The following is a 12110-nucleotide window of genomic DNA, read 5'->3' on the forward strand; positions in this document are numbered from 1 at the left end:
ACAAGTACAATAATCTTAAACAATACAAGTCATAACTGGTGCAGGAGGAGAGAGGACCCTGCCCGCGAGGGCTCACAATCTTCAAGGGATGGGTGATAATACAGTAGGCGAGGGTAGAGCTGGTCGTGCAGCGGTTTGGTCAATCGGTTACTGCAGGTTATAGGCTTGTCGGAAGAGGTGGGTCTTCAGGCTCTTTTTGAAGGTTTCGATGGTAGGTGAGAGTCTGATATGTTGTGGTAGAGAGTTCCAGAGTAGGGGTGATGCGCGAGAGAAATCTTGTATGCGATTGTGGGAAGAGGAGATAAGAGGGGAGTAGAGAAGGAGATCTTGTGAGGATCGGAGGTTGCGTGCAGGAAAGTACCGGGAGACGAGGTCACAGATGTATGGAGGAGACAAGTTGTGGATGGCTTTGTATGTCATGGTTAGGGTTTTGTAATGGAGTCTCTGGGCAATTGGGAGCCAGTGAAGGGATTGACAGAGGGGAGAAGCTGGGGAATAGCGGGGGGACAGGTGGATTAGTCGGGCAGCAGAGTTTAGAATAGATTGGAGGGGTGCGAGAGTGTTTGAGGGGAGGCCACAGAGCATGAGGTTGCAGTAGTCAAGGCGAGAGATGATGAGGGCATGGACTAGGGTTTTTGCAGATTCTTGGGTGAGGAATGAACGGATGCGTGAAATATTTTTGAGTTGAAGTCGGCAGGAAGTGGAAAGGGTTTGGATATGTGGTTTGAAGGAGAGATCAGCGTCAAGGATTACTCCGAGGCAGCGAGCTTGTGGGACTGGGGAGAGTGGGCAGTCATTTACTGTAATTGATAGGTTCGTAGGGGGGGTCACGTGAGATGGGGGAAAGATGATGAATTCTGTTTTGTCCATGTTGAGTTTCAGATATCTAGTGGAGAAGAAGGATGAAATAGTGGACAGACATTGAGGGATTCTGGTTAGTAGGGAGGTGATATCTGGTCCAGAGATGTAGATCTGTGTGTCATCAGCATAAAGATGATACTGAAAGCCATGAGATTCTATGAGCTGTCCCAGGCCAAAGGTGTAAATAGAGAACAGCAGGGGCCCTAGGACTGAACCTTGTGGGACTCCGACAGATAGGGGGCGAGGTGAGGAGGTGGTGTGTGAGTGGGAGACGCTGAATGTCCGGTCTGTTAGGTATGATGAGATCCAGGAGAGGGCCAAGTCTGTGATGCCGAGGGATGAGAGGGTCTGTAATAATAGGGAATGGTCCACTGTGTCAAAGGCAGCCGACAGGTCCAGGAGGAGGAGGACAGAGTAGTGTCGCTTGCTCTTGGCAGTTAAGAGGTCATTGGTGACCTTAGTAAGGGCAGTTTCAGTGGAGTGGTGTGACCGGAAGCCAGATTGTAAGCGGTCGAAGAGGGAGCAAGAAGAGAGATGGGAGGACAGTTCAAGGTAGACGTGTTGTTCCAGTAGCTTGGAGGCGTATGGGAGAAGTGATATAGGGCGATAGCTAGATACAGAGGATGGGTCAAGAGAGGGCTTTTTGAGGATAGGTGTGATGGAGGCATGTTTAAAGCTTGAGGGGAAAACACCAGTTGTTAGTGATAGGTTGAAGAGATGGGTTAGGGTTGGGATGAAGACTGTGGTGAGGTTTGGGATGAAGTGGGATGGGATCGGGTCGAGTGCACAGGTGGTGAGATGTGATCTTGAGAGTAGAGTGGAGAGTCGATCTTCTGTAATGGTGGAGAAGTTGGTTTTGAAGGTGGAGGGCTGGGAAGTCGGGAGGAAGGGCTCTGGGGGTTGTTGACCAAAACTGTCCCTGATGTTATCAATTTTCTGCTTGAAAAATGAGGCAAAGTCTTCAGCTGAGATGAGTGGGGAGGGAGGAGGTGCTGGGGGGCGGAGGAGAGAATTGAAGGTGTTGAATAACTGTTTAGGGTTGTGAGACAGGGAGGATATGAGAGATGAGAAGTAGGTTTGTTTAGCTGTGGCGAGTGTGGTCTTGAAAGTAGTGAGGGACTGTTTGAATGCGATGAAATGCTCGTTGGAGTGGGATCTTTTCCATCTGCGCTCAGCAGCCCTGGAAGCTCGCCTCAGCTCTTTGGTCAGGCTGGTGTGCCAGGGCTGTCTGTTGATTTTGCGAGTTTTGGTATGTGTAAGTGGGGCAGCGGATTCCAAAGCTACAGCTATTGTGGTGTTATATAGAGCGGCAGCGTCATCCGCATTGTGTAAGGAACTTATATCTGTAAGAGGGAGGAGGGATTCAGAGAATGAGTGTAGGTCAAGGTGTTTAAGATTCCTGCGAGGGTGTGAAAGTTTGTGGGGTGGGGATTGTAGACATGGAGTGAAGAGGGAAGAGAATGTGAGCAGGTTGTGGTCAGAGAGAGGAAGAGGTGAGTTAGAGAGGTTAGATAGGGAGCAGAGGCGGGTGAAGATGAGGTCCAGTGTGTGGCCATCTTTGTGGGTGGCTGTAGAAGACCATTGAGTGAGGCCGAAGGAGGAAGTGAGAGATAGAAGTTTAGTGGCAGCTGAGAGGGAAGTGTCAATGGGGATGTTGAAGTCGCCCATGATGATAGTAGGGATGTCCGCGGAAAGGAAATGAAGTAACCAGGTGGTGAAGTGGTCAAAGAAGGTGGTGGCTGGCCCTGGGGGGCGGTAGATGACAGCCAGTTGGAGGTTGGAGGGGGAGTAGATGCGCACAGAGTGCACCTCAAAGGAAGGGAGGGTAACAGAGGGTGGCAGTGGGATTGGGGTGAAGGAGCAGGTATCTGACAGGAGAAAACCAACTCCTCCACCATGTTTGCTGCTGGGGCGGGGGGTGTGAGAAAGGTGGAAGCCGCCATACGAAAGTGCAGCAGGAGAGGCTGTGTCAGAAGGGGTGAGCCAGGTTTCGGTGATGGCGAGGAAGGAAAGTTTGGTAGTAACAAAAAGATCATGGATGTAGGAAAGCTTGTTGCAGACAGAGCGAGCGTTCCACAGAGCTCCTGTTAGTGGGACTGGGGAAGCGGGGGCTGGGTGAATGGGTATAAGGTTGGAGAGGTTACGGAAGGTTGTGATAGAGTGTGGATGGGAGGTAGAAATGACTGTGGGAATGTGGTGAGGAGGACCAGGATTTGGAGAGATATCACCAGCAGTGAGAAGGAGCAGAGAAAGTGTTAGCAGGTGGGAGCAGGAGAGGGCATGAGGGGGCTGTCTGTGTTTGGAGACAGAGGATTGTATGTTAAGGAACAGTTTTGAGGCGGAGGTGAGGTGGATGGGGAGGATTGAAGAAGAGATGAACAGTTCCTTACTAGGAGTAGGGATTAGGGTAATTAGCAGAAAGTGAAGGATTATTGGCGTGAAAGTGAAAACAAACAGAAACATTGTTTACAGTGACTGTGTCCAGTTACCTTCAGTTCCCTTCTGGTTCACTTCTGGTTTTAATTCTTAAATTAATCTTCACACTTCTAGCACACACTTATAGCAATCACAATGCAGACTGAAGTCTATGCAGACTTGTGCTCTGCAATATATGTACAACTAAGTGCAGTCAGGTGTGAAGCAGAGAGGAGTGGTCTCTGCTCATCTTGGCCAGACAATTAAGAGTGGACCAGATGTATATGATCAAGCCAGAGTAAACAAGGTCATAAATAACACTGGGGTAAGCTGGGGTTAGCTGAAAGGCATACCATGTGAATGCTAGGTGCAGAGGCAAGTCTATGTGCAAAGCTGGGTGATGCACTGTGTGTCCTTCATAGACAGACAGCAGGAGAGCTGGGTGGATGGACATACCATGTGAATGATAGGTGCAGAGGCAAGTCTATGTGCAAAGCTGGGTGATGCACTGTGTGTCCTTCATAGACAGACAGCAGGAGAGCAGGAGAGCTGGGTGGATGGACATACCATGTGAATGCTAGGTGCAGAGGCAAGTCTATGTGCAAAGCTGGGTGATGCACTGTGTGTCCTTCATAGACAGACAGCAGGAGAGCTGGGTGGATGGACATACCATGTGAATGATAGGTGCAGAGGCAAGTCTATGTGCAAAGCTGGGTGATGCACTGTGTGTCCTTCATAGACAGACAGCAGGAGAGCAGGAGAGCTGGGTGGATGGACATACCATGTGAATGCTAGGTGCAGAGGCAAGTCTATGTGCAAAGCTGGGTGATGCACTGTGTGTCCTTCATAGACAGACAGCAGGAGAGCAGGAGAGCTGGGTGGATGGACATACCTGTCGGAAGAATAGAGATGCTTGTTAGAGTGCGATGGTGGCAGGTAGCAGGGCACAGTCTGTATACATCCTTCTGGTTTTAATTCTTAAATTAATCTTCACACTTCTAGCACACACTTATAGCAATCACAATGCAGACTGACAAAATAGTTCACTCTGTGACGTGTGCAGGCATCCATTTTAAGAAACAGAAAGCGTCCCTTGAGAGTTTTTTTAAGTTCTTCCTTTTGTTTAAAAGCTTCTTCGATTACTAATTTTCTAATACTCTTTCTCTCCAGAGAAACACCAAGCTTGCGGGCCATTTCCCCATTCAGACACATAAAAGCTGGTCGTGAAAATAATGAAATAGGCACACTATCCTTTACAACAAGCTCTATGATCTGTTTTTTAAATGTATCTACTGTCATTGTCACAGTAACTTTGTCACTGACAAAATATCTTGCAACTGATGGCTGCAAAGTTCTCTGCTCCTTTGTTTGGCTGGAAGAGCTGGGCACTGGTTCATTGGTTTGGATGCAGTCTTTCTCATCCACTGCTTTCAGTACTTCTGGATGAAAGCGCTGTAAATGTTTTTTTAGATTAGAAGCTCTGGTAGGAGCATTTTTATCTTTGCCTGAATATGCACTCATCTTGGCTTCACAGCATTTGTTTTCGTCTGGATCATTTGTCATACACTGACAGACATAATGTTTTCTATCTTGAGTGATGGTGAAATGTTCAAATACAGCTGATTTAATATGATGCTTCTTTGACATTCTCAGGTTTTTAATTCTGCATTCACAATCCAAATGACAATTGTTTTTCCTAAAAACAATTGTACAAAATTATTGCCAGGTCGTACAGCTGATATAGTGGTCAGTAATACTGTTATTATTCCTCATGTACTCAGTTAACTGATGCAAAGTTTGTTGAAAGGATAATACTTCTTACAGTCTTCCTCGTCTGAGTAGCAGGCAGCTGTGAGATGCTTGGAAGACGCACACCTAGTATGATCTAGTCTGGAGGAGGAGCTTTACTACTAAGAATTTGCAACACATTTTCACTTTCAGTTTCATACATTGTAAGTAGGGGGGTTGGGGCAGCATGAGGTTAACCAAGTATAAGATTAGATAAGGGCAGTGGAGAACAGTGACACACAAGAAGTAAGAAATGTCTCTATCTCCATCAGAACTGCTTATCACTGTTGTTCATAGTTTGATAGAACATACAGTGGGGCAAAAAAGTATTTAGTCAGTCAGCAATAGTGCAAGTTCCACCACTTAGAAAGATGAGAGGCGTCTGTAATTTACATCATAGGTAGACCTCAACTATGGGAGACAAACTGAGAAAAAAAATCCAGAAAATCACATTGTCTGTTTTTTTTTCATTTTATTTGCATATTATGGTGGAAAATAAGTATTTGGTCAGAAACAAAATTTCATCTCAATACTTTGTGATATATCCTTTGTTGGCAATGACAGAGGTCAAACGTTTTCTGTAAGTCTTCACAAGGTTGCCACACACTGTTGGTATGTTGGCCCATTCCTCCATGCAGATCTCCTCTAGAGCAGGGGTCCCCAACCGCCAGTCCGCGGCCCAGCACCGGGCCGTTGCAGTGCCCTTGCCGGTCCGCGGACACAAGGGGAGCCGGGGGGCGGTGCAGCAGCTGATACCCTGCATCCCGCGGCGGCTTCATCCCGCGGCGGCTTCATCCAGCGCTGAGCGGTCACGTGCTACCGCTCATTTAAGGTCATGAATATGGACGCCACTCATCTCCCATAGGCGTGGCGTCCATATTCATGGACCTTAATGAGCGGTATCACGTGACCGCTCCGCACAGGAAGAAGCTGAAGCGCCGCGAGATGCAGGGACGTGCAGCGACGGGAAGGAAGGTCAGCGACGTGAGGGTAAGTATGATGGGGAGGATGGGGGAGCCGAGCGGAGCCATAAGGGAGGGAGAATGGGAGCGGAGCCATATACACAGGGGAGGGAGAATGGGAGCGGAGCCATATATACAGGGGAGGGAGAGTGGGAGCGGAGCCATATATACAGGGGAGGGAGAATGGGAGCGGAGCCATATATACAAGGGAGGGAGAGTGGGAGCGGAGCCATATATACAGGGGAGGGAGAGTGGGAGCGGAGCCATATATACAGGGGAGGGAGAGTGGGAGCAGAGCCATATATACAGGGGAGGGAGAATGGGAGAGGAGCCATATATACAAGGGAGGGAGAGTGGGAGCGGAGCCATATATACAGGGGAGGGAGAGTGGGAGCGGAGCCATATATACAGGGGAGGGAGAGTGGGAGCGGAGCCATATATACAGGGGAGGGAGAGTGGGAGCGGAGCCATATATACAGGGGAGGGAGAGTGGGAGCGGAGCCATATATACAGGGGAGGGAGTGTGGGAGCGGAGCCATATACACAGGGGAGGGAGAGTGGGAGCGGAGCCATATATACAGGGGAGGGAGAATGGGAGCGGAGCCATATATACAGGGGAGGGAGAGTGGGAGCGGAGCCATATATACTAGGGAGGGAGAGTGGGAGCAGAGCCATATATACAAGGGAGGGAGAGTGGGAGTGGAGCCATATATACAAGGGAGGCCGGGAGAGTGGGAGCGGAGCCATGCATACAGGATGGGACAGGGGAGCCATGTATACAGGATAGAAGAGTGGGAGCAGAGCCATGCATACAGGATGGGAGGATGGGAGCGGAGCCATGTATACAGGATGGGAGAGTGGGAGCAGAGCCATGTATACAGGATGGGACAGGGGAGCCATGCATACAACAGGGGGAGCCACACAGAGCTGGACGGGGGGGACCACACATACATTTTCTGATGATTAGAAAATAATCAGCATGTACAGTACTCCAGTACAATTGTTCTTAAGTGCTCAATGCTCCATTTCCTTGTAGGTTCCAATCATCATTAGCAGTGACGGTCATCAGTAGAAGTAGCCCAGTGCTCCCACTGAAACAGAGAAACAAGCCAGGTGCTCCCACTCATTCAAAACCTATGGTGAGTTGAGTCACATTAAAAATGTTATAATTAAATGATAAATATGCACTGCTAAACTACAACCGCGTCCATAGCCCCGCCCCCTTATGACCAAAGCCCCGCCCCTGTCACACCTCCATCCCCGCCCTGCCGGGCCATGGAAGAATGGTCTTGGTTCAAGCCGGTCCCTGGTGCAAAAAAGGTTGGGGACCACTGCTCTAGAGCAGTGATGTTTTTGGCTTTTCGCTTGGCAACACGGACTTTCAACTCCCTCCAAAGGTTTTCTATAGGGTTGAGATCTGGAGACTGGCTAGGCCACTCCAGGACCTTGAAATGCTTCTTACGAAGCCACTCCTTCGTTGCCCTGGCGGTGTGCTTTGGATCATTGTCATGTTGAAAGACCCAGCCACGTTTCATCTTCAATGCCCTTGCTGATGGAAGGAGGTTTGCACTCAAAATCTCACGATACATGGCCCCATTCATTCTTTCATGTACCCGGATCAGTCGTCCTGGCCCCTTTGCAGAGAAACAGCCCCAAAGCATGATGTTTCCACCACCATGCTTTACAGTAGGTATGGTGTTTGATGGATGCAACTCAGTATTCTTTTTCCTCCAAACACGACAAGTTGTGTTTCTACCAAACAGTTCCAGTTTGGTTTCATCAGACCATAGGACATTCTCCCAAAACTCCTCTGGATCATCCAAATGCTCTCTAGCAAACTTCAGACGGGCCCGGACATGTACAGGCTTAAGCAGTGGGACACGTCTGGCACTGCAGGATCTGAGTCCATGGTGGCGTAGTGTGTTACTTATGGTAGGCCTTGTTACATTGGTCCCAGCTCTCTGCAGTTCATTCGCTAGGTCCCCCCGCGTGGTTCTGGGATTTTTGCTCACCGTTCTTGTGATCATTCTGACCCCACGGGGTGGGATTTTGCGTGGAGCACCAGATCGAGGGAGATTATCAGTGGTCTTGTATGTCTTCCATTTTCTAATTATTGCTCCCACAGTTGATTTCTTCACTCCAAGCTGGTTGGCTATTGCAGATTCAGTCTTCCCAGCCTGGTGCAGGGCTACAATTTTGTTTCTGGTGTCCTTTGACAGCTCTTTGGTCTTCACCATAGTGGAGTTTGGAGTCAGACTGTTTGAGGGTGTGCACAGGTGTCTTTTTATACTGATAACAAGTTTAAACAGGTGCCATTACTACAGGTAATGAGTGGAGGAAAGAGGAGACTCTTAAAGAAGAAGTTACAGGTCTGTGAGAGCCAGAAATCTTGATTGCTTGTTTCTGACCAAATACTTATTTTCCACCATAATATGCAAATAAAATGAAAAAAAAACAGACAATGTGATTTTCTGGATTTTTTTTTCTCAGTTTGTCTCCCATAGTTGAGGTCTACCTATGATGTAAATTACAGACGCCTCTCATCTTTTTAAGTGGTGGAACTTGCACTATTGCTGACTGACTAAATACTTTTTTGCCCCACTGTATATATTTGAGTAACATTTATAAAATTCATATGAAAGTTCAATTATGAAATATTAATACATTTTTTTTTTAAAGCTGGAGTCGGTACATTTCTACCGACTCCGACCAAAACTAAATCCGACTCCACGACTCCGACTCCACAGCCCTGGTGATACCACTAAAAAGTGTACTTACTACAAGATAACTGGTGTAAAGTATTTGTGTGCATGCATGTGGCAAGGCCAAAACAGAGATGTCAGACACTGATCGATCTCTAGATGGATGTAAATATTGTACATGGCAGTGAGATAGGGTCCTTTTCTTTGGTGATGATTGGGACAGATAAATACTTCAGCATGTGCGCTAGTTAATAGCAATGGTTATTCACTGCCCTCCACGCACATAGTCCCAGTGTGAGATAGCAGTGAGTATTCCAGCAGCTGTGTCCTGCTTATAAGCCGCTCATGAAGTCCCTGCCATGTGCTGCTTACAAGCATAGAGCAGCTGCTGGCATTGGAACAAGACACTGCGAGGGAGCGCAGGGAGGATAAGTAGAATGGGTTTTTTTTTAATGCTTTTTTGATAGGAGCCATACATACCAGGATAGGGATGAGGGTGCCATGCATACCAAGATGGGGATGATGGGACAATGCATACCTGGCTTATATAATCGAGTCAATAAGTTTTCCCAGTTTTTCTTGGCAAAATTAGGGGCCTCGGCTTATACTTGGGTTGGCTTATACGCTATTATATACGGTAATTTTAAAGTTGATTTTAATCAATAGATCTTGGAATAATAATAATATCCACAATTAGATCTGTTTAAATAAAATATTCCTGTGCTGAGATAATCTTATAAATGTGCCCCTGCTGTGTGCTGCGTAATGGCTGTGTCTGACCGTACTGGGACAAGGTCTGATCATACCACAGCTCCTGGTCAGGGGAGGAAGTAAGAGTATACAGACAGGACAGCAAAGGATAACAGCTGATTCGTTTTGTGAGGTAAATCATTTCCCTGCTTGTTTTTTTTTTTAAATGTCTTACCTCAAAGAAAGAATTACTTGTGATCCTGCGTTGTCTTGTCTGTATCTTCTACTTTGCTTCCTCCCCTGCCCAGGAGCTGTGGTATGATCAGACCATGTTCCTCCACGGTCACACAGCATTGGTGATGAGCGAACGTGCTCAGATAAGGTGTTAATCGAGCATGATTGTGTGGTAACAGAGTGTCTTCGGTGTGCATGAAAAATATGTTAAAATCCTCATGGCTTTTGGCTGTTCGACAGCCGCAATGTATGGATTGCCTAACAAACAGGCAACTCCTGCATGTGTTGCGTTTGCCGACATACAGCCACGGTACATCGAAGAAACTCAGCACACAATCATGCGCTGATAACACCTTATCCGAGCACGTCCGCTCATCTATACACAGCAAACAGCAGGGGAACATTTATAAGATTATCACAGCACAGGAACATTTTATTTAATCACATCCAATTGTGGAAATTATTATTATTCCAAGATCTATTGATTAGAGTGAACTATTCATTTTATTTGTTTACTATGGGAATAAGAACAATCTGTTAGCAGCACCTGCCTGTTAGTTCTTAGGCCCAAACTAAAAAAATAAAATGGGCCCAGAAAACCGCTTTCACTGTCAGTTAAAAGGATCGTGTTGCATATCATCTTTGCAGACTGGATACATTATGGCCTGTTTGTTGTATTTAATTTCTGGTTTAGGCTATGTGTATACGTTGCGGATTTTATGCGTTTTTGCCGTGTTTTTTTCGCAGCGAAAACGCTTACAAAAAGCAACCTTTTGCATTCAATGGCATTCTGCATATGCTGTGCTAATGCTGTGTATTTTTCTGCGGCGGAATCGCACCACGGAAAAATAAGCAGCATGCTCATTCTTTGTGCGGAATCGCGGGGATTCCGCACACATAGGAATGCATTGATCCACTTACTTTCCGCATGTGGCTATGCCCTCCATGCGCAAAGTAAGCGGAAAATGTGCAGATGGTACCCAGGGTCAGGCCCTGGGTACCATATCCCTCTTAAAAAAAAGAATTAAAATAAAAAATCGTGATATTCTCACCTTCCGGCAACCCCCGCAGCGTTCCCAGGCCTCAGCGATGCTCCCGGCAAGTCCTATTCCCAGCAATGTCTTGCAACAATGACCCCATATGACGTAGCAAGTTTGCGGGCCATTTCTGCATTAAGAGCTGTAAAAGCTGGTCGTGCAAATAGTGATAATGGTACACCGTCCTTCACAACAAGCTGTATGAGCTGTCTTTTAAACATATCTGCTGTCATTGTTACAGTAACTTTGTCACTTACAAAATATCTTGTTAATGATGTTTGAGATGCTCTTTCCTCCTCCTTTGCCTGGCAGGAAGTGCTGGGTGTGGGTTTCTTGTTGCTGCTGTTATCTTTCTCAGTCACAGCTTTGAAAACTTCTGGGTGGAAGCGTTGTAAATGTCTTTTTAGATTGGAAGCTCTTCTAGGAGCATTTTTATCACTGCCTGAGTATTCACTGATTTTGGCATCACAGCATTTGTTTTCATCTGGGTCGCTTGTCATACATTGACACACAAAATATTTTTCATCTTGAGTCACCGTGAAATGCTCAAATACAGCTGACTTCATGGGGAGCTTCTTAGACATTTTGTAATCATATAAATTCACTCTCAAAATAATTTTGTCCTATAAAATAATGTATATTATAATTCCAGCAAGAACAGGGAACCATGTACAGTGGGGAAAATAAGAAATTGATACACTGACAATTTTGCAAGTTTTCCCACCTACAAAGAATGTCTCCAGTCTCTGTTACGTGCTCAGTGTGAACCTGCTTTCATCTGTGAAAAGCACAGGGAGCCAGTGGCGAATTTACCAATCTTGGTGTTCTTTGGTAAATGCCAGGCATCCTGCATGGTGTTGGACTGTGAGCACCAGGGCTGTGGAGTCGGTAAGCCACAGTTGCGACTGCGACTCCGACTCCTGGATTTTATCAGGCTCCGACTCCGACTCCTTCATAAATGGCCAATTCATAACAACAAATTTACTGTTGTAAAATATTAAACATCGTGCTTATTCAGTTTCTCACCATCATATAAGTAATCAGACCACTTAGAGCAAAAACTACATTTATTAGAATACAATTAGAATATAGCAAATAACTTTTATAAACTTTTCTAAACTGTAAGTAAATATGCAATAAACACTTTTATGCAGTTAATAAGAAATCTATAAATTAGTCCTCAGAAAAAGTATTGCCTCTGTCAGATCCTCCTTCATGGATGCCCTCGAATCTGATCTAATTATTTTGAGAGCAGAGAACAACCTCTCTCCACTAACTTGTGTTGGTGGCAAAGCAGTAACCACTCGGGCAACATCTCTGACAATGTCAGGATACAGAGGAATCGCTTGTTGCACTGTTATTTTTGATGAACGGTCAAATTTCTCAATTTCTTTTAGTGCACATGAAAAATTCTGCTGAAA

At 46.3% G+C, this 12110-nt stretch overlaps 1 protein-coding gene across 7 annotated transcripts in view; it reads left to right on the forward strand.

The window, feature by feature from the left end:
- ATXN7L1 (ataxin 7 like 1) overlaps positions 1 to 12110 on the forward strand; it is a 180944-nt gene that overhangs the window by 87179 nt on the left and 81655 nt on the right. Inside the window, exons 1-2 of one of the 7 annotated variants that reach the window (XM_073573601.1) lie at positions 5896 to 6054; positions 7063 to 7165. The exons of the other annotated variants lie outside the window; for them this stretch is intronic. The gene's annotated coding sequence lies outside the window, so the exon portion shown is untranslated. Of the gene's footprint in view, positions 1 to 5895; positions 6055 to 7062; positions 7166 to 12110 lie in introns of those variants that run through there. 7 annotated transcript variants of the gene reach the window in all.

The sequence above is a fragment of the Dendrobates tinctorius genome, unplaced genomic scaffold, assembly GCF_039654945.1.
Source record: "Dendrobates tinctorius isolate UK_male_01 unplaced genomic scaffold, ASM3965494v1 ptg000035l, whole genome shotgun sequence".
In the NCBI taxonomy this organism is placed as follows: Eukaryota; Metazoa; Chordata; class Amphibia; order Anura; family Dendrobatidae; genus Dendrobates; species Dendrobates tinctorius.